This window comes from Gorilla gorilla, chromosome 11, assembly GCF_029281585.2.
Source record: "Gorilla gorilla gorilla isolate KB3781 chromosome 11, NHGRI_mGorGor1-v2.1_pri, whole genome shotgun sequence".
NCBI lineage: Eukaryota > Metazoa > Chordata > Mammalia > Primates > Hominidae > Gorilla > Gorilla gorilla.
In genome coordinates, this window is record NC_073235.2 from 129,640,737 (window position 1) to 129,667,924 (window position 27,188).

At 39.9% G+C, this 27,188-nt stretch overlaps 1 protein-coding gene across 13 annotated transcripts in view; it reads left to right on the forward strand.

The window, feature by feature from the left end:
* Window positions 1-27,188, forward strand: part of RHBDD1 (rhomboid domain containing 1) — a 190,811-nt gene that overhangs the window by 104,429 nt on the left and 59,194 nt on the right. The window lies entirely within an intron of this gene.

Here is a 27,188-nt window from a genome sequence, read left to right on the forward strand (position 1 = left end):
GCATCACACTACCCAACTTCAAACTATGCTACAGGGCCACAGTAACCAAAACAGTATGGTAGTGGCACAAGAATAGACACATAGACCAATGGAACAGAATAGAGAACCCAGAAATAAGACTGTGTACACCTACAACTATCTGATCTTTGACAAAACTGACAAAAGCAATAGGGAAAGGATTCCCTATTTAATAAATGGTGCTGGGAGAACTGGTTAGCCATATGTGGAAGACTAAAGCTGGACCCCTTCCCTACACCTTATACAAAAATCAGCTCAAGATGGATCAAAGACTTAAATGTAAAACCAAAAACTGTAAAAACCCTAGAGGAAAACCTAGGCAATTGTTGGGATTCGATCAGGCTGGTACAATACCTCAGGCAATACCATTCAGGATGTAGTTACGGGCAAAGATTTCATGATGAAGATGCCAAAAGCAATTGCAACAAAAGTGACACTTGAAAAAAGGATCTAAAAGAGCTTCTGCACACCAAAAGAAACTATCTAATTGTACGCATCAAACATGTCTGTAACATTTTAAAAGGCTTTGTCTTAATATTTATATCTTCAATTATGAATTGTCTCTTTTGGTATTTATAAAAAGCCACGTTGTTAAAAATATTAGGTGTATAACTGCCATTTAAGTCTTGGGAAGGGATATATTACTGTGATCATTTGCTTAATTTATTTGCTTGTATGTGTGTGTGTGTATTTCATGACATGATTATATGCCCACAATTATATATGATTATTATAATTCATTAAAAATTTTAATTAAAAAGTAATTCAAATTGTTTCTAAAGTAGATAGATGATGGAGAGTGAGATAGGCAGTACCGTTTTCAAATAGAACTGTAATATGCTAGCACTGAAAGCAAACTTAGAGGTCATCATATCTGACACGTTGGTTTCAGATCAGGAAACAGAGAAAACAAGAGGCTTAATTCTCTGTCACAGTATACTGGCCCATTAACTGTGGCCAGGATTACAATTGACAGTGTCCTGCCCTAGGAATACAGATGTGAAGTAGGTTGGTTCCCTAGGTTGGTCTGTGGGCAACCTGGGAGTCAGAACCTCTCTGGAAAGTGCTAGATTAGACTCACATTTTCTTTTTCCTTTTTTTTTTTTTTTTTTTTTTTGAGATGGAATCTCGCTCTGTTGCCCAGGCTGGAGTGCAGTAGCATGATCTCGGCTCACTGCAACCTCCGCCTCTCAGGTTCAAGCAATCCTCCTGCCTCAGCCCGCCTAGTAGCTGGGATTACAGGCATGCACCACCATGCCCAGCAAAGCTTTTTTGTTGTTTGTTTGTTTGTTTGTTGTTTGTTTGTTTGTTTTTAGTAGAGATGGGGTTTCTGTTGGCCAGGCTGGTCTCAAACTCCTGATATCAGGTGATCCACCCACCTCAGCCTCCCAAAGTGCTGGGATTACAGGCGTGAGCCACCCTGACCGGCCTGGACTCACATTTTCTAGGGCTCCCATGAGTCTCCCTAGAGCTGAACCTCAAGTGCACTTCTCCATCGGCCTTCAGCCTTCTGGGCTTGACTGCAAATGGACTCTCAGCCCTCTTCCTGCTGGCAGGGGCAAGTCCACCTGGCCTTTGGAGGTGTAGGAGACAAGTAGGTGATGAAGTGTGAGAAACGGTTCTGATATATGTGTGTTAACACTTGTTATATGCGTGCTGTGATGAGCGTGCAGTTCGGGTTTTGTTTTGCTATGGGAATTGACTTTTCTAGAAATCCCACCTGAATTCCAAGTAGTCCCAAGGTGGACCATGCTGAGAGCCTGAGAGAGATGAAAATGGTACTTGAGCTCATCTATTCTGGTCTTTTAGATTTTGTCTAGCATTTGTTTTGATTTTGAAAGTAATATTTATACACTATGGAAAATACAAACCAGCAAGAAGTCAAAAAAGTAATCTATAATTTCACCAAACATAGAAAAGCCACTTCGCATTTGGGTTATATCCATGCACATACCCATAACACAGGCACCTAGAGGAAAGCACTGTTGTAAATATTTTGGTGAAATTCCTTCCAGGTTAATGAGTATTAGGTGATAATGACTATGCTGAGAAGATTCACATACCCACGCAGAACCCTATAAAATAAATATTTTAAATTCTTTTCATTGTTTTAGATTGTGAGGCAGAGGCACAGAGAAATCAAATGACTTTTTCAGGGTCACATTCTAAGTGGTAAATATCAGATTAGAGGGCCAGATGTCTCTGTTCCTAGTTGGGACACTTTTTACGTTATACAATATTATAGCCTCCTCAGAAAAAGTATATCTAGGCTGCTACTGAATTGTCAGTTAACTAAGTAGAGATTAACATGGTTTTCTTGTAAGTCTGTAGCCTGCCATATAATTGGCCCATGTAACTTAGCTAGAGGATGTTTGTATTCTTGGAGTTAGATTGGCTGTCGTGATCATCTTCTTTTTTTTTTTTTTTTTTTTTTTTTTTTTGAGACAGAGTCTCATTCTGTCACTCAGGCTGGAGTGCTGTGGCATGATCTTGGCTCACTGCAAGCTCCGTTTCCCGGGTTCATGCCATTCTCCCTGCCTCAGCGTCCTGAGTAGCTGGGACTACAGGCGCCCGCCACCACACCCGGCTAATTTTTTGTATTTTTAGTAGAGACAGGGTTTCACCGTGTTAACTAGGATGGTCTTGATCTACTGACCTCATGATCCACCCGCCTCGGCCTCCCAAAGTGCTGGGATTACAGGCGTGAGCCACCGTGCCCAGCCGTTGTGATCATCTTGAATTCAGAAAACTGAAAACTCAGAGGTATGTGTGGCCACTATTGATAATTCTTTGCTAAATTAAAAAGACTGCATTATTTACAGAGATAGCAACGACAATTATCTTACTTTTGTCTTTATCTATTCATATATGTTTAGCTAAGTTTTTTTTGTTTGTTTGGTTTGGATTTTTTTTAATTTTTAAATATTAGTGACATTTGAATTAAGGATATTTGCATTGTTAATTTAAATAGAACTTAATTTGTCTTTAATAGTTTTCCTTTTAGAAATGATTCATAATAGAAAAGAATAAATGTGCTTGCATTAAGTGTGCCTTAAGACATCACAATTTTATGTTGAGCTATTTCCCATTACTCCAGTTACTTATTAGTGGGAATTATTCACATGAGAATTTCCACTGTTGTCCGCTCTGCCTCTCTTAAACAATCTTACAGTTATACCCATTCTCCCATCCATTATATTGTGTTGTGTTGCTGGTGAGAAAAACCAAGAGTCATATGTTGGTTTCCATTTATTATACAGTCACAAACAGCCTCAAGGTGGTCTAGTGTCATCTCATGGCAGTTCTCCAGTGATTCAAAACTATAATCGTGTTGTACTTAGTTATGGAGAGCCAGATGTGAGAGTCACGTATTTGTGTATCTTTACGAATCTCAATCAGAGGACCAAAGATCTCCTTAATAGATACCTGGCCCAAATTGTGCAAAGTTATAAAGATTACTATAAATATTAAACTGATTAAAATTACACTGTAATTATTTGCTTTGGAAAAATTGCAGATGGCCTGAGTGTGCAGTCATAGGAGACAGGTGAAACAAATCATGATATGAGTTGACTCTTGAATCATTGCATTGGGATTCTTTACAGATCAAACCAGAACAATCCAAAGCCCAGTAGTTTTTAATTTTCAACTCAATCAGTCTAAAAGGGAACCACTTGCTTCTGGCTAGCGTGATGCTAAAATAAAATGTAGCTAGCCCATGGACATTACAGGAGATAGTGTTTAATAAGTGTACTCTAGAAGTGACATCTATATAGAACACCTACTCTCTTCATTGTGTCTTTAAATAAGCTGGGTCTCTGGGGGTTAGTAAGGCCCTTCTTTTGGCACACTGTGCTATGACAAAGGTAAATTTTAAACCTCAAGTAATTTACTATTGTCTAGAGCATGCTTTTTGGAGAGGAGGGAAATAAGTCCCTGACTTACATAACGCAGGCCTAGTAAGGCCTATTTTGCATATAACTTTGAGATTGTGACATTTGTCAGGTTATGCTGCATTTCATCCCCCTTAGGTAGCCTTCATTATTTGCTCATTGTTATTTTAAAGTTTTATATATTACAAAACCACATAAACAGTGCTTCTTGGTCTGTAGGCCCACCTGTGCAGTGGACTTCTGGATTTCTCTGTGTGCTCTGAGGAAGGGATCCAAGTGGCCATTGTTGACAGGCCATTGGCCTGTGTTGACAGCTTGTTTCTGTTATGCCTTTGCTCAGTATAGTCTTGCTGATGGTAGCGACAGGGGGAAGTGAAAGACCACTCAGTGCCTCTTAAATCAGTTGTCATTTTGGCAGATTCAGTCTAAACCAAGGATGACTTCCATATGCAATGGCTGTGCAGGATGTTTTGGCCCAAGCAAATAATACTTAATCAGCAGTGTGGTTCATCTTATTACTCTAAGGAGAAAATAACCTTCTACCAAATTCTACTCTATTGTAGATAGGATTTTTTAAAACGAAAATAAAAACATCTGCTGTTTTGTAGCTGCTTGAACTTGAGGCTCTGTGCCCCTAGAGGAGCAGCGGTTGTACAATTGCTGTGCATTCTGTGTCTCTTAGACCTTGCCACCAGGCTAGGGGGACACTCTCAGAGTTAATAAGCAATTAGGACGTTCTTTCCTGTCAATTAACTGGCAGAATAATGAGACCGCAGGAGCACTCTCCTTAAGAATGCTGAGACTTGTGTTGTGAAAAGCATGTCTTTCTCTGCTGTTTGCAGTTACACGAATAGACAACTACTTAACACTTAAAAAAATACAGTGAAAATTATACCTACAGCAAACAGAAAAGAGAGGTATACAAATGGGATATCATTCACTCTAAACTCAGAATTCATAGATTTTCCTCCTGAGTGGCTGTAGTGATATTATAATATTTTCTGTCACCTTATTTGGCTTAAAGATTGACAGAATACTTAGGTAGTGAACATCCTTTGTTGAATAAATCAATGTTTAAAGTCTAAGTTTTGGACAATCTGGATATTGATGCCAAATTTGAATTAGTGAGTTCCTGGCCATGGCCTATTGATGGATTTTTGTTTCCCCTTGAATGTGATGAGACCCTAGTGAAGGATTTTCATAGAGGAGCGAGGGGAGCAAAGAAAACAGATAAAAGCCCAGGAATAGGGAGACAGTCTGTTGGAGGAACTAGGTTGGTTGTGGTTACAATGTGTTTTTCATGGGGAGATTTGTGGGGAGGATTGCAATTTATCAGACGGCAGAGATAAGTAGGAATCAAGTTGTGAAGGGCTCAGTACGATGTGTTTAAAGGTTTTGTGTTTAATCCTTAGGACAGTGGAAACAAGATCAAATCTGATTTTTATTATTATTATTATTATTATTATTATTATTATTATTATTATTATACTTTAAGTTCTGGGATACATGTGCAGAATGTGCAGGTTTGTTACATAGGTATACATGTGCCATGGTGGTTTGCTGCACCCATCAACCTGTCATTCTCATTAGGTATTTCTCCTAATGGTATCCCTCCCCTAGCCTCCCACGCCCTGACAGGCCCCGGTGTGTGATGTTCCCCTCCCTATGTCCATGTGTTCTCATTGCTCAACTCCCACTTATGAGTGAGAACATATGGTGTTTGGTTTTCTGTTCCTGTGTTAGTTTGCTGAAAATGATGGTTTCCAGCTTCATCCATGTCCCTGCAACAGACATGAACTCATCCTTTTTTATGGCTACATAGTATTCCATGGTGTATATGTGCCACATTTTCTTTATCCAGCCTATCATTGATGGGCATTTGGGTTGGTTCCAAGTCTTTGCTATTGTGAGTAGTGCCGCAGTAAACATACGTCTGCATGTGTCTATAGTAGAATGATTTATAATCCTTTGTGTATATACCCAGTAATGGGATTGCTGAGTCAAATGGTATTTCTGGTTCTAGATCCTTGAGGAATCACCACACTGTCTTCCACAATGGTTGAACTAATTTACACTCCCACCAACAGTGTAAAAGTGTTCCTGTTTCTCCACATCCTCTCCAGCATCTGTTTTTTACTGACATTTTAATGATCACCATTTTAACTGGCATGAGACGGTGTCTCATTGTGGTTTTGATTTGTATTTCTCTAATGACCGGTGATAAGTTTTTTTTTTCCTATGTTTGTTGGCCACATAAATGTCTTCTTTCGAGAAGAGTCTGTCATATCCTTTGCCCACTTTTTGATGTGGCTGTTTTTTCTTGTAAATTTGTTTAAGTTTCTCATAGACTCTGGATATTAGCCCTTTGTCAGATGGATAGATTGCAAAAATTTTCTCCCATCCTGTAGGTTGCCTGTTCACTCTGATGATAGTTTTTTTTTTGCTGTGCAGAAGCTCTTTAGTTTAATTAGATCCCGTTTGTCAATTGTGGCTTTTGTTGCCATTGCTTTTGGTGTTTTAGTCATGAAGTCTTTGCCCATGCCTATGTTCTGAATGGTATTGCCTAGATTTTCTTCTAGGGTTTTTATGGTTTTAGGTCTTATGTTTAAGTCTTTAATCCATCTTCAGTTAATTTTTGTGTAAGGTGTAAGGAAGGAGACCAGCCTCAGTTTTCTGCATATGGCTGGCCAGTTTTCCCAACATCATTTATTAAATAGGGAATCCTTTCCCCATTGCTTGTTTTTGTCAGGTTTGTCAAAGATCAGATGGTTGTAGATGTGTGGTGTTATTTCTGAGGCCTCTGTTCTGTTCCATTGGTCTATATATCTGTTTTGGTATCAGTACCATGCTGTTTTGGTTACTGTAGCCTTGTAGTGTAGTTTGAAGTCAGAAGACAAGAAATTACTAAGATCAGAGCACAACTGAAGGAGTTAGAGACATGAAAACCCTTCAAAAAGTTAATGAATTTAGGAGCTGGTTTTTTGAAAAGATTAACAAAATGGACCACTAGCCAGACTAACAAAGAAGAAGAGAGAGAAGAATCAAATAGACACAATAAAAAATGATAAAGGGGATATCACCACTGATCCCACAGATATACAGACTACTATCAGAGACTACTATAAATACTTCCAAGCAAATAAACTAGAGAATCTAGAAGAAATGGATAAATTCCTGGACACAGGAATATACCCTCCCAAGACTAAATCAGGAAGAAGTCGAATCCCTGAATAGACCAATAACAAGTTCTGAAATGTATGTATCCAGCAGCACATCAAAAGCTTATTCATCATGATCAAGTTGGCTTCATCCCTGGATGCAAGGCTGGTTCAACATACATGAATCAGTAAACATAATTCATCACATAAACAGAACCAATGACAAAAACCACATGATTATCTCAATAGATGCAGAAAAGGCTTTCAATAAAATTCAGCATCCCTTCATGTTAACAACTCTCAATAAACTAGATATTGAAGAAACATACCTCCAAATAATAAGAGCCATATATGACAAACCCACTGCCAATATCATACTTAATGGGCAAAAGCTGGAAGACTTCCCTTTGAAAAGCAACACAAGACAAGGATGCCCTCTCTCACCACTCCTGTTCAACATAGTATTGTAAGTTCTGGCTAGGGCAATCAGGCAAGAGAAAGAAATAAAGGGCATTCAAATAGAGAGGAAGTCAAATTGTCTCTGTTTGCAGATGGCATGATCCTATATCCAGAAAACCCCATCATCTCAGCTCAAAAGCTTCTTAAGCTGATAAGCAACTTTAGCCAAGTCTCAGGATACAAAAATCAGTGTGCAAAAATCACAAGCATTCCTACACACCAATAATAGCCAAATCATGAGTGAACTCCCATTCACAATTGCTACAAAGAGAATAAAATATCTAGGAATACAACTTACAAGGGATGTGAAGGACCTCTTCAAGGAGAACTACAAACCACTGCTCAAGGAAATAAAGGACACAAACAAATGGAAAAACATTCCATGCTCATGGATAGGAAGAATCAATATCGTGAAAATGGCCATACTGCCCAAAGTAATTTATAGATTTACTGCTACCCCCATCAAGCTACCATTGACTTTCTTCACATAATTAGAAAAAACTACTTTAAATTTCATATGGAACCAAAAAAGAGTCTGTATAGCCAAGACAATCCTAAGCAAAAATCTGGGTTTTAAGACCACTCTGTTAGGTTAGGGGAAGTTGGGGGCAAGGAATTTAAGTGAGTCATAGCATGTATACCAGCAGCATTGTAAGTGACCTGTATATGTGTGTGTACATGCATGTGGACATGGCTGGGAGGCTGACATAGGTCCCATAGCTAATAAAGGGTAGGGCTGAGACTGGATGGAACCCAGTCAATTTCATTTCACAGTCTATGTACTTTATTGTTACATTGTTTTGCCTTTCATATTGTATTGGTAGGACATAATAATAGTGATATTTGTATTAATAATTTGATTAATAATTATATTAGTTTGCTAGGACCATCATAACTAAATATCACAGTCTGGGTAGTTTAAACACATAAATGTATTTCCTCACATCTCCAGAGGCAGGAAGTTCAAGATCAAGGTGCCGACAGGTTTGGCTTCTCCTGAGGCTGCTCTCCTTGGCTTGCAGATGGCCTTTCCCCCGTGTCCTCCCATGCTCTTTCCTCTGTGCACGTGTCCTTGGTGTCTCTTTTTGCATCCAAATTTCCCTCTCTTATAAGGATACTAGTCAGATTGGTTTAAGGATCACTCTAATGGCCTTATTTGTAAAAATTAATTATTTAGTTGATCAAAATTGTATCTGTTTTTCACGTACTCCACAATGTTTTGAAATGCATATCTGTTGTGCAATGGCTAAACAACCTAATTAACATAAGTTACCTCACATCCTTAGTTTTTTGTGATAAGAGCCCTAAAAATCTACTCTTAATGATTTTCAAGAATACAATACATTGTTATCAACTGTAGTCACTGTTGTACAGTCACTATATCATAGATAGATCTCTGTCTAACTGAAATTTTATACCCTTTGACCCAGGGTCTCCCCAGCTTGCAGCTCTGTAGCCACCCTTCTGCTCTCTGCTTCTGTGAGTTCAGTTTTTTAAGATTCCGTATATAAGTGAGATCATACAGTATTTGTCTTTCTGTGCCTGGCTTATTTTATTTAATGTACTGTCCTCCAGTTTCCTCCATGTTGTTGGAAATGACAACATGGAGGATTTCTTTCTGTTTTAAGGCTGAATAGTATTCATTGTGTATATGTTACCACGTTTTATTTATTCATTCACCTGTTGATGGACACTTAGGTTGATTACTGGCTATTGTGAATAATGCCTCAATGAACATGGGAGTGCAGATATCTCTTCAACCTACTGACTTCAGTTCCTTTAGAGGAAACTCCATGCTGTTTTCCATAATGGCTGTACCAACTTATATTCCCACCAGCAGTGTGCAAGAGTTCCCCTTTCTCCACATCCTCTCCAAGACTTATCTTTCATCTTTTTTATAATAGCCATTCTAACAAGTGTGAGGTAGGTGATACCTCACTGTGGTTTCAATTAGCATTTCCCTGATGTTCAGTGAGCATTTTTCACATACCTGTTGGCCATTCATATGTCATCCTTTGAGAGATGTCTGTTCAGGTCCTTTGTCCATTTTAAAAATTGGGTTGTTTTCTTGCCTTTGAGTTGAGTTTCTTATGTTTTTTATATTAATGCATTATCAGATGTATGGTTTGCAGACATGAAATTTTTCCCATTCCATCAGTTGTCTCTTCAGTTTGTTGATTGTTTCCTTTGTGGTGCAGAAGCTTTTTCATTTTATGTAATCTTGTTTGTCTATTCTTGATTTTGTCGACCATGCTTTCAGGGTCATATCTAAAAAATTATTGCCCAGACCAATGTAATGGAGCTCTTCCCCTCCATTTTCTTCTAGTAGGTTTACAGTTTCAGGTCTTATGTTTAAGTCTTAAATCTATTTCAAGTGGATTTTTGTACATGGTGTGAGATAAAAATCTAATATTGCCCTTCTGCCTATGGGTATCCTAATGGCTTCCGTTTAACTCCATCACATCTTTAAAGGCCCTATCTCCAAATACAGTCTCTTTCTGTAGTACTGGGGTTTAGGGCTGCCACATGTGAATTTTGAGGATATACAATTCAGCCAATAACAATAACATAATAATACTATTATTAATATTAGTATTCTGCTAAATGCTACCAGTACTTCAATAGTTTAGTTAACTCATATTTTTTGTTCTCATACTCATTCCTGTTGAAGTGAAATTAGAAAATTTAGCACATTAGAGTTTTGTTTGTAAAATATTCATGAAAAGGTTTCAAATTAATTTTTTTAAGTGTTGGCTATTAATGACTTATTGGTCAAACTTTAAGCTTCCTATGGGAACTTCCACTGTAGAGTTCATGATTGAATATTTTCACGGTCTTCAGTAGATATCGGGGAAAGGCCAGGGAATATGAAATCCCAAATGTTTTCCAACCCACAGTTAACAGCTGACTGTCTATATAATCTTCCAATTCAATGGAAAGGCGGAATTTAAAGATGATGTTAAGAATAAATAAAGGAGAGTGAACTTTTATGTAAGATACAGCTCATGTCAAGAACTAAATATATTCATAGTTGCAATGTCTTCAGGTGATTTCTGAACAACAGAGAATAACCTTTGTTTTCCGACATGTTTCAGTGAATTAATGGAGATTGTGCATGTATCCAAGGACTACAATTCAAGAAAGACCAAAGATATACTTTGCTAATAGTTTTAAATAACTAGAGGAGATGTTTCTCTCAGAAATTTTGATTGTTCTCAACCCTGGCTATCTATTAGAATCATTTGGGGAGCTTTGTACAGTTACCAGTGCTCTGGCCCCAGAACAAATCAGAATCTGTAGCTAGTGGAGTTGGGGTGAGGGAGTGTGCACAGAGATGGTAGCGTGCAGCCCAAGCACTGGAATTGCTCTGTAAGCTCCCCAGGTGATACTAACAGGTCTTTATCTCCTCATCTCCTCTTAGGAGAAGAGTTCCCTGAGAATCAAAGTGAGAGGCCCACATTTATTTTTGTATCTCCCAAAAAGCTGTAGCAGAAGGTAGTGGGTGCTTCCTGGTTTTTTGGTTTTTTTTTTTTTTTTTTTGAGAAAGAGTCTGGCTGTGTCATCCAGGCTGGAGTGCAATGGCACTATCTCAGCCCAGTACAACTTCTGCCTCCCGGGTTCAAGTGATTCTCATGCCTCAGACTCCCAAATAGCTGGAATTACAGGCACATGCCACCACGCCCAGCTAATTTTTGAATTTTTAGTAGAGACTCAGTTTCACCATGTTAGCCAAGCTGGTCTCAAACTCCTGGCCTCATGTGATCTGCCCACCTTGGCCTCCCAAAGTGCTGGCATGAGCCACCATTCCCGGCCTGACTTGTTTTTTCTTTTTAAGTTGAAGGTACACATAGTATCATCCACTGGATGTCCTCCATGCTTTATACATAATTTTAAAAATATATAGAAAACCTATATTGTGCCAGGTATGAGGAAGATAGCTTCTTCCCCTCCCCAATGCCCACCTCATGTAAAGAAAGATAAGAACCAAATTATCTGCCCTCAGGGAGTGTGGTCAAATGGAAGAAAGAGAGACAGGGAGGGAAGGAGAGTGGGTGGAGGGAACTAGTAAGGCATCAACAAAAATAGCTACTACCTATAAACTAATGTTAACCAAAGAGAAGGGCAGCAGATGGTTGGGAATGTTTAGGGATGGGGTGGGATGGGACGGGTGGATGGATGGATGAAAGGAAAGTGGTAATGGTTTCCTAATTTGTCTCCATGATGAAAAAAGAAGCCATTAAGACCAACTTTCATCACATTCCAGTTCTTATTGGAATTGATGCAATTAAGAAAATGTAAAATAGCGTGTTTTTTGTGTATTCTTTAGGCTTGAGTCTTTACTTTTGAGGAATGTTAACACAATACGGTGAATTTTAATGATTACTGCTTGTGTTCCTTTCAAAAAAATGCCTTTTAACATGTTTCTTATTAGAGAGGAATGAAATTTTTTTTTTCAGGTCTTTAGTGGTTAGGAAAGTTGCAGTTCACATGAGCACCAATTAGAGATGATTATAACCCGACGGTGTGGTTGTGCCATTTAAGGAGAGCTCAGCTGACACTTTTTGAAATTGTGGAAAAATGTTAGTTTGAGAGCCAAATGGCAGTGGTTTGGCCCTAGAAGAATTACACAGAGTTCTCAGTAATATAGTTATTCTAAGGCCTTAGAAATGGCCTGGCCCAGACTGCCTTGGCACTCTGCACCCTAGAAAGAGAGGTTGTTAGGAGCTCAGAGCCACATGGCCTATCAATCCCTGGGCTTATCCTGGAATCTATATCATTACACTCCCCGTTCAAAGCTGTTTCTACCTTATCACCTAAGTTTGTTTTAACTGTAATATACAATCAAAAAAGTTAAGTTCTTCAGGAAGCAGTAATGCACGTGCCAACCATCGTGAGCTATTCTCCAGCTACCTTAGAGGATTGTCGGTAAGATCCTCTGGTACTTACATTCGCTTTGAGAAGCGTCTTGTGAACAACTACAGAGAGGTGGGAAGATCATTATTTTAAAACTTATTTTAAGTTTTAATGGGTTCCAGCGATCATTTTGGTGATGCGTTCTTAAGACCCAAATTATGAAAGCTGACAACCTAACAGGTGTTGGAAGACTGCAGCAGGACATCTCTGCCATTTTACATTTAACATTAGTTACCTGGTTATTTTGGCTGCTCTCACATGCGGGAAGAGGGTGGGTGGCACCATCCTCCTCCTGCCATGGCTTCTGAAGCACAGGATGAGGTTAAACGGAAGTCAACTGCTCTTCTTCCTGGGTGGTCATAGCTTGCATTCATTTAACGACTGTTGATCGAATACCTGCCATGTTTCCGGTGCTGTGCTGAGAGGATGGCAAATAAAACAGACGGCACCCAAACCCTGAGTGGAGAAACTGGACAGTAAAGAAGACAGGGACAGGGGAGAGAGAAACAGAGATACATAGATGAGTTTTTATCATCTATAATTTCCCTTGCGGGAAAGAAGTGATTAATTATTAATAGGGTGATTGATTTTTTTAAATTCTGAATATTGATATTTCTTAGACCATACGTTCATTTTTTTCAACAAGAATTTGTGGAGTACCTACTATGATCAAGAGAATGTGCTTATGGATTTAAGAACCCATGATTTAATAATCCCTTGTTTTGTTTTTATTATTTTATAACAAGGTAATAGTTTTTAGCTTTCCCGTGATACAAATAGACTTTAGTGACAATAAAAATATTAGAAGAAACTAATGATTTCTAGCCGCTGGCAAACAAGTTGCTTTGTTCTTTCAACTTTTCATCTGGTATTAAATATCATTGCCCACTGCTCCCCCAACCCCCACCAACCAAAAATAAAGAAAAAGAGAGAAAGAGACAGGAGAGAGGATGAAGAGATGCACGGAGGGATAAATAGGCAGATGGATTGATAAAGGTAGTTAAATTTGGAGGCCATGCTATGAAGAAAATAAATCGGTATGGTTGAAAAAGTAATGGGATTGGGAGAGGAAACTAGGGGAGTGAAGGTTCACCAAAGACCTTTCTAAGGAGACGATAATTAACATTTAAGTTGAGGCCTAAAAGAAGAGAAGGAGTGAAGGGGGCAGTGCTTAGGGAGAAGGAGAGAGTATGTTCATATAATACATGTTCATACACGTATGGCGGGATGTGTTAGGGGTGGGGGCAGGCACAGTGGGGAGCGTTCACCCAGAGGGACTTGCCTTCCTACAGTATCGAGGTGGGGGAGAGATTGGTGTGCTTGAGGGTACTGAAAGCAGGAGAAGTTGCCAAGCAGTGAGTCAGGCAGTAGACTGGGGCCAAGAACTCACAGGACCTTGAGGGCTCAGGGAGGGTCACTTGGCTGAGGGGGCTGTGAGCTCTTCTTTTGGATGCCCTGCCTGGCTCTGCCTAACATCTTGATGACATCATCAGGGAGATGCAGTTGTAGTGTCAGAAGGTGGGAGACAGGAGCCCTGTTTGCACACCCTTCCCAAACCTCAGTCAAGGGATCCATGTGCTTGTTTTGCAAGATCCTGGAACCACGTAAGGTAGCAAGTCACTAATTAGAAAGTTTGCGGTGTTTTTCATTAAAGCTTGTTAAAAGTTGTCAGAGCAGGTTAAGCATTCTCACCTTGCCCCAGGGGCATATACAGCTTTTCTGAATGTTGTTTTGATGTTACTCTTTGTTGTACAATATGCAGCTTTTTAGCATCTAGGGTCACTGATCTTTGAGAATGGGACCACAAAGTCATGTCAGCCCAGTTGTGTCCTCCCATCTTGGTTTTGCTGTTCACAGTAATGTATTTGCATGCTAGGGAGGCCATAACAAAATACCAAAGACTGGGTGGCTTAAACAACAGAAGCTTGTTTCTCACTATTCTGGAGGTTAGAAGTCCAGGATCAAGGCACCAGCAGGCTTGGTTTCTCCTGAGGCCTTGCCCCTTGGCTTGCAGGTGGCTGTCTTCTCACTGTGTCCTCACTTGGCCTTTTCTCTGTGCACACACATCCCTGGAGCCTCTCCCTCTGCTTATAAGGACATCAGTCCTGTTGGATTAGGGCTCCACCCCTATCACCTCATTTAACCTTAATTACCTCTTTAGGGCTGAATCTCCAAATACAGTCACATTGGAGGTTAGGGTTTCCATAAATGAATTGGTGGGGGGGACATGATTTAGTCCCTAACAAGTAACGATTATCTACCGAGTGCTTAGCACACGCAGATGCCAGGGTCAGTGCTTTACTTGGATTCATATATTGCAGTCCCCATGACAGCCCTATGAAGTCCCATTTCAGAGATTTGGAAACCAATACACAGAAAGATGAAGTGAGTTGCACAGATTGTATGATTAGTGAGTGGAATTCAAATTGTGTGCTATCAAAATACCATTGAACCTCACACTGTTTCTCAATCTCTTGGCGTCCCCTCTGGGGGTCCCACTGTGAGTGAGTGGGACTTGCTCAACTTGCTCCCACGCCCCACTAAGCTGTGCCCGCCTCCATCCTGAGGCGCGCAGTCCCACTCTGCCTTCTCCCTAGAGTCACATTTTAGCATTGATGTAGTCCCCTCTGCTAGCCAGTCATCTGGCCTCTCCAGACACGTCCCCCGGGCCCTTGTGTCTTTAGTAATAGCTGCAGGAGTAGGTTCCATATTTGACTGATTCCCCAGGAGACATGCAAGCCTGGTGTTATCAGGTGTTACCTATCATGACCAGTCCCCAAGCTCTCCTGCTCATGATTTCAGGGTGTAGGTCACACATTCTGCTGGGAAGATAAAAGTTGTTGTTGTTGTTATTGTTGTTGTTGTTGTTGTGAGTGTTCGTCTATGTTTGGGCTACATCTTTTGTACTCTGACATCTTTGTTAGAATTCCGAGTGGAGAAATGACTTGGGGCCCAGAATCTTCTAATTATTAGGTTTCCTCTTGCCCAGAAATGCTAACAGAAAGATCTGTCTCCCTAGTGCTCAGAAATGTTAGGACAAATGACAGAAGCTGCAGCAAGTGATAAAGGAAAGGACACTAGCCAGAGGCAGTGAGCTGCAGGAATCCTAAGCATGACACAGAGACAGAGGGATCATGGTGTCATTGACCTGCGTGGCTTCTGGCCGTTAGACCAGCTCTTTGGCAACGTGACGTTTCAGGGCCAAATCAGCCCTTATTGTGTTCCTCTGTCCTTCTAGCTTATGTGTGTCCTCCACACCTGCTTCTGTGCTCTTGTTTACTTACCACTTCAAGGTTGAAAAAGATAAGAATATTTCTTGATTGGTGGTCTCAATGAGGTATCTTTGAAGTTTATGGAATTTCCCATTTGTAATAGATCTTAGCAAAAATCGATTCTATATTCATTTTAGTGATACTGCCCATGGGGGCAGAAAGGTAGGATGAAATTCACCTCAGATTCCAGTCTTGTTTTAAGCACAAATAACCAAAGGGCCCGATGTGAAGGCACATAAAGTACCTGATATGGTTTGCTACTACTGACAGTGGGTAACATGCAGGATCTGGTGTGGAACCAGCTCAGTAATCTAAATGTAAGAGCTAACACTCGAAAACTCTTAGAAGAAAATATAGATGGACATCTTCATGACCTTGGATTAGGCACCAAGAGAATAACAACCAACAAAAAATAGATAAATTGAACTTTATCAAAATTAAAAAATGTTTGTGCTACAAAGGGTACTATCAAAAAAGTGAAAAGAGGCTGGGCACAGTGGCTCATGATGCCTGCAATCTCAGCACTTTGGGAGGCTAAGACATGAGAATTGCTTGAGGCCAGAAGTTCAAGACCAGCCTGAGTCTTGAAGTGAGACCTACTCTCTACCGCCCCCACCCCAAAAAAAAGAAGAAGGAGAAAAAAAGTAGTGATAAGATCATCACAGATTAGGAGAAAATATTTGCAAACCATGTATCTGATAAGGGACTTTTATCAAGTCTATATAAGGAACTCTTACAATTCAATAACCACAAGACAGCTCACTCAGAAACGGGCAAATGATCTGAATAGACATTTATCCAAAGAAGATGTACAGAAGTCCCATAAGCACATGAAAAGAAGCTCTACACCATTAGCCATCAAGGAAATTCTGATCAAAACTGCAATGAGATACCACTTCACGTCCACTAGGATGGCTATAGTAATTATTTTTAAAGGCAATCTTAGGCTAGCAAGGATAAAGAGAAATTAGAACCCTCACCCAAAACTGATAGGATTGTAAAATTGTATAGCTGCTCTGGACAATAGTCTGGCAGTTCCTCAGAAGGTTAAACATACAGTTTAACCTGAATATATTAATCACCAATTTTTAAGAGAAATGAAAACATATACCTACACAAAAACTTGTATGTGAATATTTATTTTAACATTATTCATAATAGCCAAAAAGTAGAAACAACCCAAATGCTGATCAAATTGATAAATAAAATGTGGTATATGCATACAATGGAATATTATTTGGCCCTAAAAAAGTAATAAAGTGCTAATACAGGCTACAATGTGGATGAACCTGAAAGTATTATGCTAAGTGAAAGGAGCCAATGACACATGGCCACATTATATCATTCGATCATATGAAGTGGCCATAATAGGCAATCCATGAAGACAGAGAGTGCATTGGTGGAGCCAAGGCCTAAAGGTAGTGGGGTGGGCAGTGAGAGAAGAAATAGGGGGTGATTGCTAATTGGCATTGAGCTTCTGTTTGGGGGTGATAAAGATGTTCTAAAATTGATTGTGGGAATGATTATACAGCTCTGTGAATATCATAAAAAGCATTGAATTGTCCACTCTAAGTAGGCGAATTGTGTAGTATAGAAATGAAATCTCAATGAAGCTGTCGAGTAAAATCTCAGTGAAGCAATTATTTTTTCTTAAAGTAGGTATATCATCCTAATAATAGAGGAGAAAAACTGAAGTTTACTATATGGTATTCCAAATTGAGCAGTTTGAGTTTAGGATGAAGGATTTGTGTGTGTGTGTGTGTGTGTGTGTGTGTGTGTGTGTGTGTGTGTGTGTGTAAATCTGGAATATTGAAATTTTAAAGACGCCAGATTCTTGGGACGTATCTTCTTTTTCACAGACTCCAGGAGTGGGATACCCAGTCCCCAATCCCTCTTTGAGTTCATTCCCTTGATTCAGTTAGAGCTAGACATAAGGCTTTTTTTCTTCCCCTTCTGCTCTTTTGAGATCTCTTAAAGGATTTTAAGATTTTATAAAACCATACTCTGGTTAGCATGATAAACCTCAAGGATCATAATGTGTATGCCCGGAGCTGCCTTATCTGATTGGTAATCGTTCTCTTTAGCATAGAGCAGCTTCAGAAATCTAAATGTCTTCAGGAGCCGAACAGATAACCAATAAATCTCATTAAAGCAGTGACAAATTGTGGGGCCTATTGAGTCTCGGTTTCATAACTGAAATCTGGGTTGTAGTACACAGGTTGTTCTAGGAATACTGATACCTTCTTTTTGTAAGGATCAAATGAGATGGTGTTTAAGAAGGCACCGTATAACACGTAGCAAGCTATACAGTTATTAATTTGGATATGAAATGAAGTCTGTTCTTTTCTCAAAAAATTTGTAAAGATTAATTTTTATCATTTGATTGATATATAACCCATAATCAAGATAATTAACATAGCCATCACACCCAACAGATTCATCTGCCTCTTGGTAATTTATTCCTACTGTCCTCCACCCTTATCCCCTACCAGCCACTGGTCTTCTGTCTCTATGGTTTAGTTTGCATTTTGTACATTTTTTTATAACAGAAACATACCACATATATTTTTGTTGTCTGAGTTAATTTACTCAGCATAGCTACTTTGGAGTTTATCCATGTCACTATGTGTGTTAATAGTTCATCCCTTTTCATTGCCAAGTAGTAGTCCATTGTACAGATATACCATAATCTGTTTATCCATTCACCTGATAAACATTTGGATTTCCAGTTTTTGGCTATTGCAAATAAAGCAGCTATGAACATTCATTTACAAGTATTTGTAAGGACATATGCTTTCATTACTGTTAGGTACATACCTAGGAGTGGAATTGTTGGGTCGTGTGGAAAGTGTATGTTTACTTTTTTTTGTTGTTTGTTTATTTTTTGTTTTGATATGGAGTCTCGCTGTGTTGCCCAGGCTGGAGTGCAGTGGCGCGATCTCGGCTCACTGCAACCTCTGCCTCCTGGGTTCAAGCGATTCTCCTGCCTCAGCCTCCCGAGTAGCTGGGACTACAGGCACCTGCCATCATGCCCGGCTAATTTTTGTACTTTTAAAGTAGACATGGGGTTTTACCGTATTAGCCAGAATGGTCTCAAACTCCTGACCTTGTAATCTGCCCACCTCAGCCTCCCTAAGTGCTGGGATTACAGGCATGAGCCACCGTGCCCAGCCACATTTATGTTTTAGTAAACTGTCAAACTGTTTTCCAAAGTGCTGGTTCTATTTTACATTCTCTCCACCAGTGTTTGAGAGTTCGAGGTCCTCCCTATCCTCCCCAACACTTGCTATGGTCAGTCTTTTTAACTTAAGCCAATCAAGTCGATGGTAGTGCCATCTCGTTGTGATTTTCATGTATGTTTCCCTAATGAATAATTATGTTGAACATCTTTTCTTGTGTTGATAAGTCTGTTACTTTGGCATCACTTCACATCCAGCCTACTCTGTGCATAAGAGAATTTCACTCTTTTAACTGATTGCATTGGAATGCTGACCAACATGTCATTAGGAACAACCGTGGATTTTCTGTTACTTTATATTTAACTGGGCATGTTTGTGAAAGGATCCAGAACATCCTCCAACTTAATTTTCTTTGTATGTGTTAGGTTATTTCGATGCTCTAAAATTTTGACCAAATTGATTTTTAAGGTGTGGCCTGATTTCAAGGCAAAATTAGAGGTTATCAACTTATTTTATTAGATGTCTAATTCTGTAAATGAATATATATACAGAAGTGGATTTCCATTTGAAATAAGCTGTAATATCGACATCTCGCTATATTCAGAAATAAGATGTTTGAGTTGGGAGGGACCTTAGTAGTCACTCTCCTCAGCCATTCCCTTCATGCCCCCTGCAGCACTCATAAGGGGATTCATCTTTCCACTGTCAGAGATTCGAGTATCTGGAAGGACCTTGTACAATAAGCATACAACAAAAAAAATTCTCCTTTTGTAGATTGTTGCTAACTGACCTTCATTTGAAATTGTTTTATGGTAGTTATTTGATGGGAGTTATCAGGTGAGATTTAGCCAGCCAGAGCAAGCACTGCCTATTAAGAATTTCATTGCTGTGTTTTTAAATCTATGTAAAGCGTAAAAAGGGGTGGGGGACTAGGCAGAAAGAGCCTAGAATCTGTATTCCCCTCAGTCTGTGATGAAGGAAGCCCTTTGCAAGCCTTGCTTTCACAACCTCAACATGGCATGGGCTTTGCAGTCAGTCAGGTCTGAGTTGGAATCCCAGCTCTGCCTCTCCTTCTCCATGAACGGGGTCATGAGGGATTATGGGTATTTTGTGGGTAGGGAGGTATATTATACCCTCCTCGTGGGGCAGCTGGGATGCCTACCTGAGATAGGAGATGGAGGGCACTGGCACCAGGAAAGCACTGGGTCTTTTCCTTTTCTTACCTCTTTCTCTTTCTCCTCTTCCACGTGTTTTCTCTCATCACTTATCGTAGGTCACTTATAGAAATCGTTCTTTTTACTTCTATTTCAATCAATTTTGGAAATTTCTCCAAAAAGATAATAATGGTAATGAATACTTAAGCAGTAACATTTAGCAAGTCCCTTTTATGTACCAGGAATATCAAGTACATTTCATGCATTTTTTTTTCATTTACTTTTCACAAGAACTCATGAAGTAAGCTGCAGTTAAGGCAGAGAGGAAACTGAATGAGTGATGGAGTCAAGGTGTGAACCAAGCCCTAACTGACCCCAGAGCTCTTAATCACTCTGTATATTGCCCCTATATCTAATTTTAGGAATGCTCAGTTGTCTGTGTTTCCACCCCCATCCAGATGATGATAATATGAAAACAGTAACAGCTGGTGCATACCTCGCACTGAGCTCTGGTCTGCCTGCTTTCCACATATTAACTCATATAAGGCTCACTGTAACCTGTCACAGGTTCTATTGCTGTCTCCATTTTTGTGATCCCCATTTTTTAGGTGAGGAAATGAAGGTGCAGAGACGCTAAGTAACTTGCCCACTTACTCAGGTTCACATAGAGTTACAATTGATGTTCAGTCTGTCGTTCCTAATGCCTCAGGTGTCTTTCCCCTATCACTTCATCACTTCTTAAAATTCATTTTAAGCCCATTTCAGACCAATCAGAGAAGAGACGGGAACTCCCTCCTGCTTAGCTTAGACATCCGAGCTACTCTTTCCAGTAACCTGTAGAATTCTTTCCTTATCCTTGCTGCACTCTTTCTAAAGTGGTGATATATTGGACATTTCATCCAAAGGCTGAACTGAGACTAATGCCTAAGCAAGAAAGAAAAAATAGCAAATTCATTAACTAGGAATCTATTTACAGTCAATTCCCAAGGCTCATTGTGCAGTCAGTGGTTCTGCATCATTTAGAGTTGCTAATAAATGAAAGTCTTTGCGTCTTTCCAAGTGCCTTTATATTTACAAGTCTCATATTTTACCATAGGAAGTGGCTTCAACAAGCATATTCATGTGTTGACAGTTCTAATTAATACAAGTAATTAGCCCTGACAGAACTGTGAAAAGGAGACCCATTCATAAATTTGCTAATTATGTTACTCTGCTCAGAATTTAATCGCAGTCTAGTCTTTAATCATTTCTGTATATGGGCAAAAGGCCATCTTACTAAATTCTTCAGGCTTTTACATTTACTTCTGGCAAGAGGATTTTATTGAAATTAATTTGTGGCTGCAATTTAATTTTCCAGTATGCAGGAACTGGTAAAGAACACAGATTATAATCTTTCTGGAAAGAAACAAGAAAATGAGAAAAGGCAGACAAGGGAGGAGGAAGGCATCAAGTACATACCATATGCTTTCTTACATGTAAAGCTTGTACGTTTCTACCTATTTTGATGCCTTTTCTGAAAATAAAGATAGTCTTATTTAGGCCACTGGTAGGTTTATGGTACAGAAAATTTGAAGATGGTTGGTTACTTTGATCCAAAGTTGAGCCCTCTTCTCTTGGATGTAAATAGCCTACTTTTTCAAGTGCTTTTGTTCTTGAGCAGGGGTTCTCAACCTTGGCACTATTGGAACTTTGGGCTGGATGATTCCTTGATTCCTTGTCGAGGTGAGTGTGACTGCCCTGTGTATTGTGCGGTGTTGAGTAGCATCCCTGGCCTCTACCCACTAGATGCAAGTGCACCTCTCCCCTAGTTCTGACCCCCAAAAGTGTCCCCAGATGTTGCCAGTTGTCTCCTGGGGAGCAAAATCACCCCTGGTTGAGAACCGCTATGCTTCAGAGTAACTTAAGATAAAAAAAAGAATCCAGTAAAACTTCTATATAGAACACTTATAGCAGCTGTAGCAAAATCAGTAAAGCACCTTTTCTTGGAATCATTTACCAGGCATCATGATACAGAACTCAGATTTGGAATGATATTCCTTGAATTACAATACTTCCTTCCTACTTTTTCAGCATTAAGCTCCCTCTGGTCCTCTTAGATAGAAAGTAGAGTTGTGCTTGGTAGTAAAGTAGCTTATCTAAAACCCCTTTACTTTCCTTTTTGTTAGTAGATACACTGGGCTCTCCATATTCATGGATTTAACATTTGAAGTTTTGATTACTCGCGGGTGACCCCAGTGTTCTGAGTCATCAACTCCCAGTGTTCTTTGTCTTCCTTTCCAGTTCATTGATTCCTTACTTTGTGGTCTTGCTCTTCTCCCTCCACTGCTTAGATTTCTGGTCCTTATAAATACCTTCCATGCCCTTGCTTCTCACCCTTCTTCCACTTACCTGGAAAAATCCCAGACTTGAGTGAGCCTGGCCACTAGGCTTCTTGGAATGTGGATCTGGCAGCTAAGCCTTATTAGAGAACATGACTCAGCAGAGCAGACTGAGCCTATTATACATGCACATTAACCTCTCAACTATCCTAGACCTCCCTAAGAAAATGGAATCCACCCCTAGGCAATGCCCCCAACCTCCCATCATGAAAACTACAAAGAACCTATTCTGTACTCACCACCCCCTACTTAACTCCTTCCTTCCTGACACCTGAGCAGGGAAGTCTTCTTCCCTTATCAAAAGCTAATCCTTCACCCACCTACCCCAGCTTCTCACAAAAATATTTTGTCATTGATTATCCCCTTTTCCCTTGTGTCTTCAGCCTCTCAGTCTCTACTGGATCCCTCCCATCAACACTGAAAGATATTCTTAGTCTCTCTCCTCTCCTATCTTGAGAGAGAGAGGAAGAGAGCAAGTGAGTATGCAGTAACACACAGCAGCCTTTCAGTAACCATCCTTCCCCGTTCCATTTACATTCATATTGTCCTCTTCAACTTTGAATCTTGCCTCTACTACTACAGTCGTGTTGCTACTCCCATTAGTCCAATGAAACAGTTCTAGCTAAGATCCCCTGCACCCTCTACGTTGCTAAGGCCTGGAGTCACTTTCCTTCCCCAAATTTACTTAACATAGTTAACTACTCCTTCCTTGAAACCATACCTTTTTTCTTTCTTGTTTTCCCAATGTCACACTTTCCTGGCTTTCCTACTATGGTCTGGTCTCTTTCCTGGGTCTTCTTTGCAGGCCCACCCACCTCCACTTTACCTTTGAACATCAGCCTTCCTAATGACTTAATTCTAGCTCTTCTTTTTTTCTCCCAAGGCTTTAGTTGCTATTTATATGCTGGCAACTTCCAAATTTATCTCTTCAGCCCAGTTTTCTTTCTGAGCCTCTAAAATTACATATAAACATACTCAAGGACATCTCAGATGCATCATGTACAAACTGAATTTATAATTCTTTTATACCTTTGCAACTCATTCCTTTTGGCCTTTTGGACATAGTGAGTAACCAAGCCTTCTTGATGGTAACTCAAGATACATCTCAAATCCTTTCACTTCTTTTTACATCCATTAGTGAAAGCCACTGTTCTTTACAAATGGATAGTAGAAGGTGAGGATGTAGAAATAAGAGCCAGGTCACACAGGGCCTTTTAGGCCATCTAGGACTCTGATTTTTCTCTGAATGAGATGGACCCCATTAGAGGGTTTTGCTCAGAGGAGTAACATAATCTAACTCAACTTAGAAGGACCACTGTGGCTGCTGTATTGAGAATAATTTGTAGAGCATCATAGTGGGTTGAATGTTATCCTCTGAAAGATATGACCACCCAGAACCTCCAAGTATGACCTCATTTGAAATAAGGCTCTTTGCAGGTAATTAAGGTAAGGATCTCAAGATGACATCATCCTGGGTTAGGGTCAGGTGTCCTGATAAGAGACAGAAATGGAGAAAGCAGACACAGATGAATGAGCCATGTGAAGACAGATTGGAGAACAGTCACAAGCCAGGGAACACCAAGGATGGCCAGCACCACCCAAGCTGGGCTAGAGGCATGGAATGGGTTCTCCTGCAGAGCCTCCAGAAGGAACCAACCCTGCCAACAACCTTGATGTCAGACTTCTGGCTTCCTAAATTGCAAGAGAATAAAGTTCTGTTGTTTTAAGGAACTCAGTTTGCAATAAGTTGTTATAGCAACCCTAGGAAACTGATACAAGCATCAAGGGTAAAAGCAGAAGGCCAGTAGGAGTCCATTGCAGTAATCCAGGCAAGAGAGGACTGCAGCTCCACTTAGTAGCTGTGGAGGAGGTGTGAAGAGGTCAGCTTCTGGACACATTTTGCGGTAAAATAAAAGGATTTTTTGACAGAATGCCTGCAATTGTGAGAGAGAGAAGTGAAGAATGACTAAGGTTTTTGGCCAAAACCTCTGGAAAGTTGAAAGTAGTTCAGGTTTACAGGAATTAGAGTTCAGTCTCAGAGTTGTATACATTGAGAGAATTAGTAGAGCTCCGTGTGCCATCATCCTGGACCCCTGTTGACTTTTAGGGATGGCACCATGTTTGAGAGGCTAAAGAGGAGACCCAGAGTCAGTAAGCAAGACATAGAGTTTATAGAGAGGACTTACAGCATAGTCCAGTGGCAGCGGGCTAGACAGGAGAACCGCAATTGCTTGAAAAAGCACAAAGTTTATAGCAAAGACACAATGAAAAAAAAAACACGGGCCAATATCACTGATGAACATAGACAGAAAAATCCTCAAAAAAATACTAGCAAACTGAATATAGCAGCACATCAAAAAGTTAATTTACCATGATCAAGTAGGCATCATTCCTGGGGTATAAGATTGGTTCAACATACGCAAATCAATAAATGTAACTCGCCACATAAAACAAAAACCATATGATTGTCTCAATAAATTGCTAGTTTTTCCAGCATTATTTAGGAGAGTAGTTAACTACTCTCCTAAATAAATAGATCCTTGATGCTACTCATCTTGGAGCTATGGAGAGTTCCCCAGGTGAGAAGCAGGTCAATCACAAGAAATGCCTGCAATTTGGACCATCTGTCCTTGCACTCTTCACCGTGAGGCTCATCCTTGGTATCAGTTTTCTCTGCCTATGGTACTTAACTATATAGAAGGGATCCTCCTAGGGGCCTCCTCAGTAGCCCGAAAGCAACACTGTTCAGTAGAAGTATCTGCAGTAACGGACATGCTCTGTGTTTTCATTGTCCAACATGGTAGCCACTAGCCACAAGTGCTGAGCATGTGGAATGTATTTACAAATGGATAGTAGGAGGTGAGGATGTAGAAATAAGTACAACTTAGTGCAACTGAGGAATTGAGTTTTCAGCTATGCATAATTTTAATTCATATAAATTTAAATAGCTATGTGTGCCTGATACATAATTTTAATTCATATAAATTTAAATAGCCATGTGTGCCTGGTGGCCATTGTATCAGTGCAGATCTAGAGCATTGGTTCTAAAAGCGTTGCCTGGAAGCTTGTTAGAAATGCATATTTTTGGACCCTGACCTTAAACTCCTGGACTCAAGCAATCCTCCCACCTCAACCTTCTGAATAGCCAGCTGAGACTACAGGCATAGGCCACCACATTCTTTTTAATTTTTTTTTTTTTGGTAGAAATGGGAGTGGGGTGGGTTGTGGGGAGGGTGGGAGCATGGGAGATCTACTGCACCAGAAGCTTTGCGTGTGAGACCCGGGATTATGTGTTTTAATAAGCTCTGCAGATGATTCTGTTGTACAATAAAATTTGAGAACCATTGCTGGGTCCCACTCTCAGAGTTCCTGATTTAGTTGTTCTGGGATGAGGTCTGAGAATTTGCTTTTCTAACAAATTCCCTGATGATGCTGTGATGCAGATCTGGAAATCATCTGAGAACGTATTGTAGAAGATGGACCAAGTCTTTGTGAGGTGGCCCCAGTTCCCAAGAGTAAATTGCATAAATCCCACATAACAAATATTTCAAGTCAGGATCTCCCAAGTGTACCCTCCATACTTGATGAAAATCTTCCTAGCTTTTTTCCCATGGTCTGGTAACAAACTGTGTCTGGCTTACAGGAGGGCTGTTAAGTACTTGTTGAATTAATAAAGAGATTATATAAATTAGCCTGAATAAAATATCTGAAGTTGAGAATTCTTTTTTTTCTTTATTTTATTTTATTATTATTATACTTTAAATTTTAGGGTACATATGCACAATGTGCGGATTTGTTACATATGTATACATGTGTCATGTTGGTGTGCTGCACCCATTAACTCGTCATTTAACATTAGGTATATCTCCTAATGCTATCCCTCCCCCCTCCCTTATCCCACCTATAACTTTCTGCATGTGATGGCTTTTTGGCCTTCATGATAACCTATTAGTGGAATTCCACTTTTCTGATCCGTAATTTTACAACTCGTTGTAGAAGTCATTATTGTAGTAATTTTTCTGTCTGTAGCTTGATAAATTTTGTTATAGTGGAAAGAAGGTAATTCTTAACTAGAGAAGGGTGTAGTATGTCCACACCCCCAAGAGGCATTTGCAAATGTGTGTGTGAGAGGGCTTTTGGGTTGTTGAAATGATAGGAGTTAGGGTAGAGGGGGTACAATTTTCATTCAGTGCCAGGGGCCCAGGAATGTTAAATACCCTGCATGCACAGGACTGTCCTGTACAATGAAGAGAAACTCTGTAACCTGTTGGTAGGTGACAGTAATATTTCTTCAGTAAAATTACTTCTAAGGCCATGACTCTCTTTTGCTAGTTATATCTCTTCATGAGCATTTTGTATGAGTTTTACTTATCTCATAGGAGGGTGAAACACCCTCTGTCCTGCTCTTGCATAACATAATTTAATTCTTGCAGCAAATATTTAGTGCTGTGTAGTTTACAAAGATAGGAGACATGAGCCTATCTACAAAGAAGTTACAGTACCAGCAATAAGCTGGAAATGATATAAGAGTTGTGTAAACTGGAGGAACCCAGAGGGGATATTACCTGGTTTATCAGTTAAGGTTCAACCAGTAGACAAAACCAGTGGAGACATATATTAAGAGCTATTATTGCAAGGAAGTGCCTATGTGATTGTGGAGGCTGACCAGGCAAGTCCAAAATCTGTAGGGCAGGCCGTCAGGAAGGGTGAGCAGGAACTCTCAGGCACTTGGCTGAAGCTGCAGTCCACAAGCAGAATTTCTT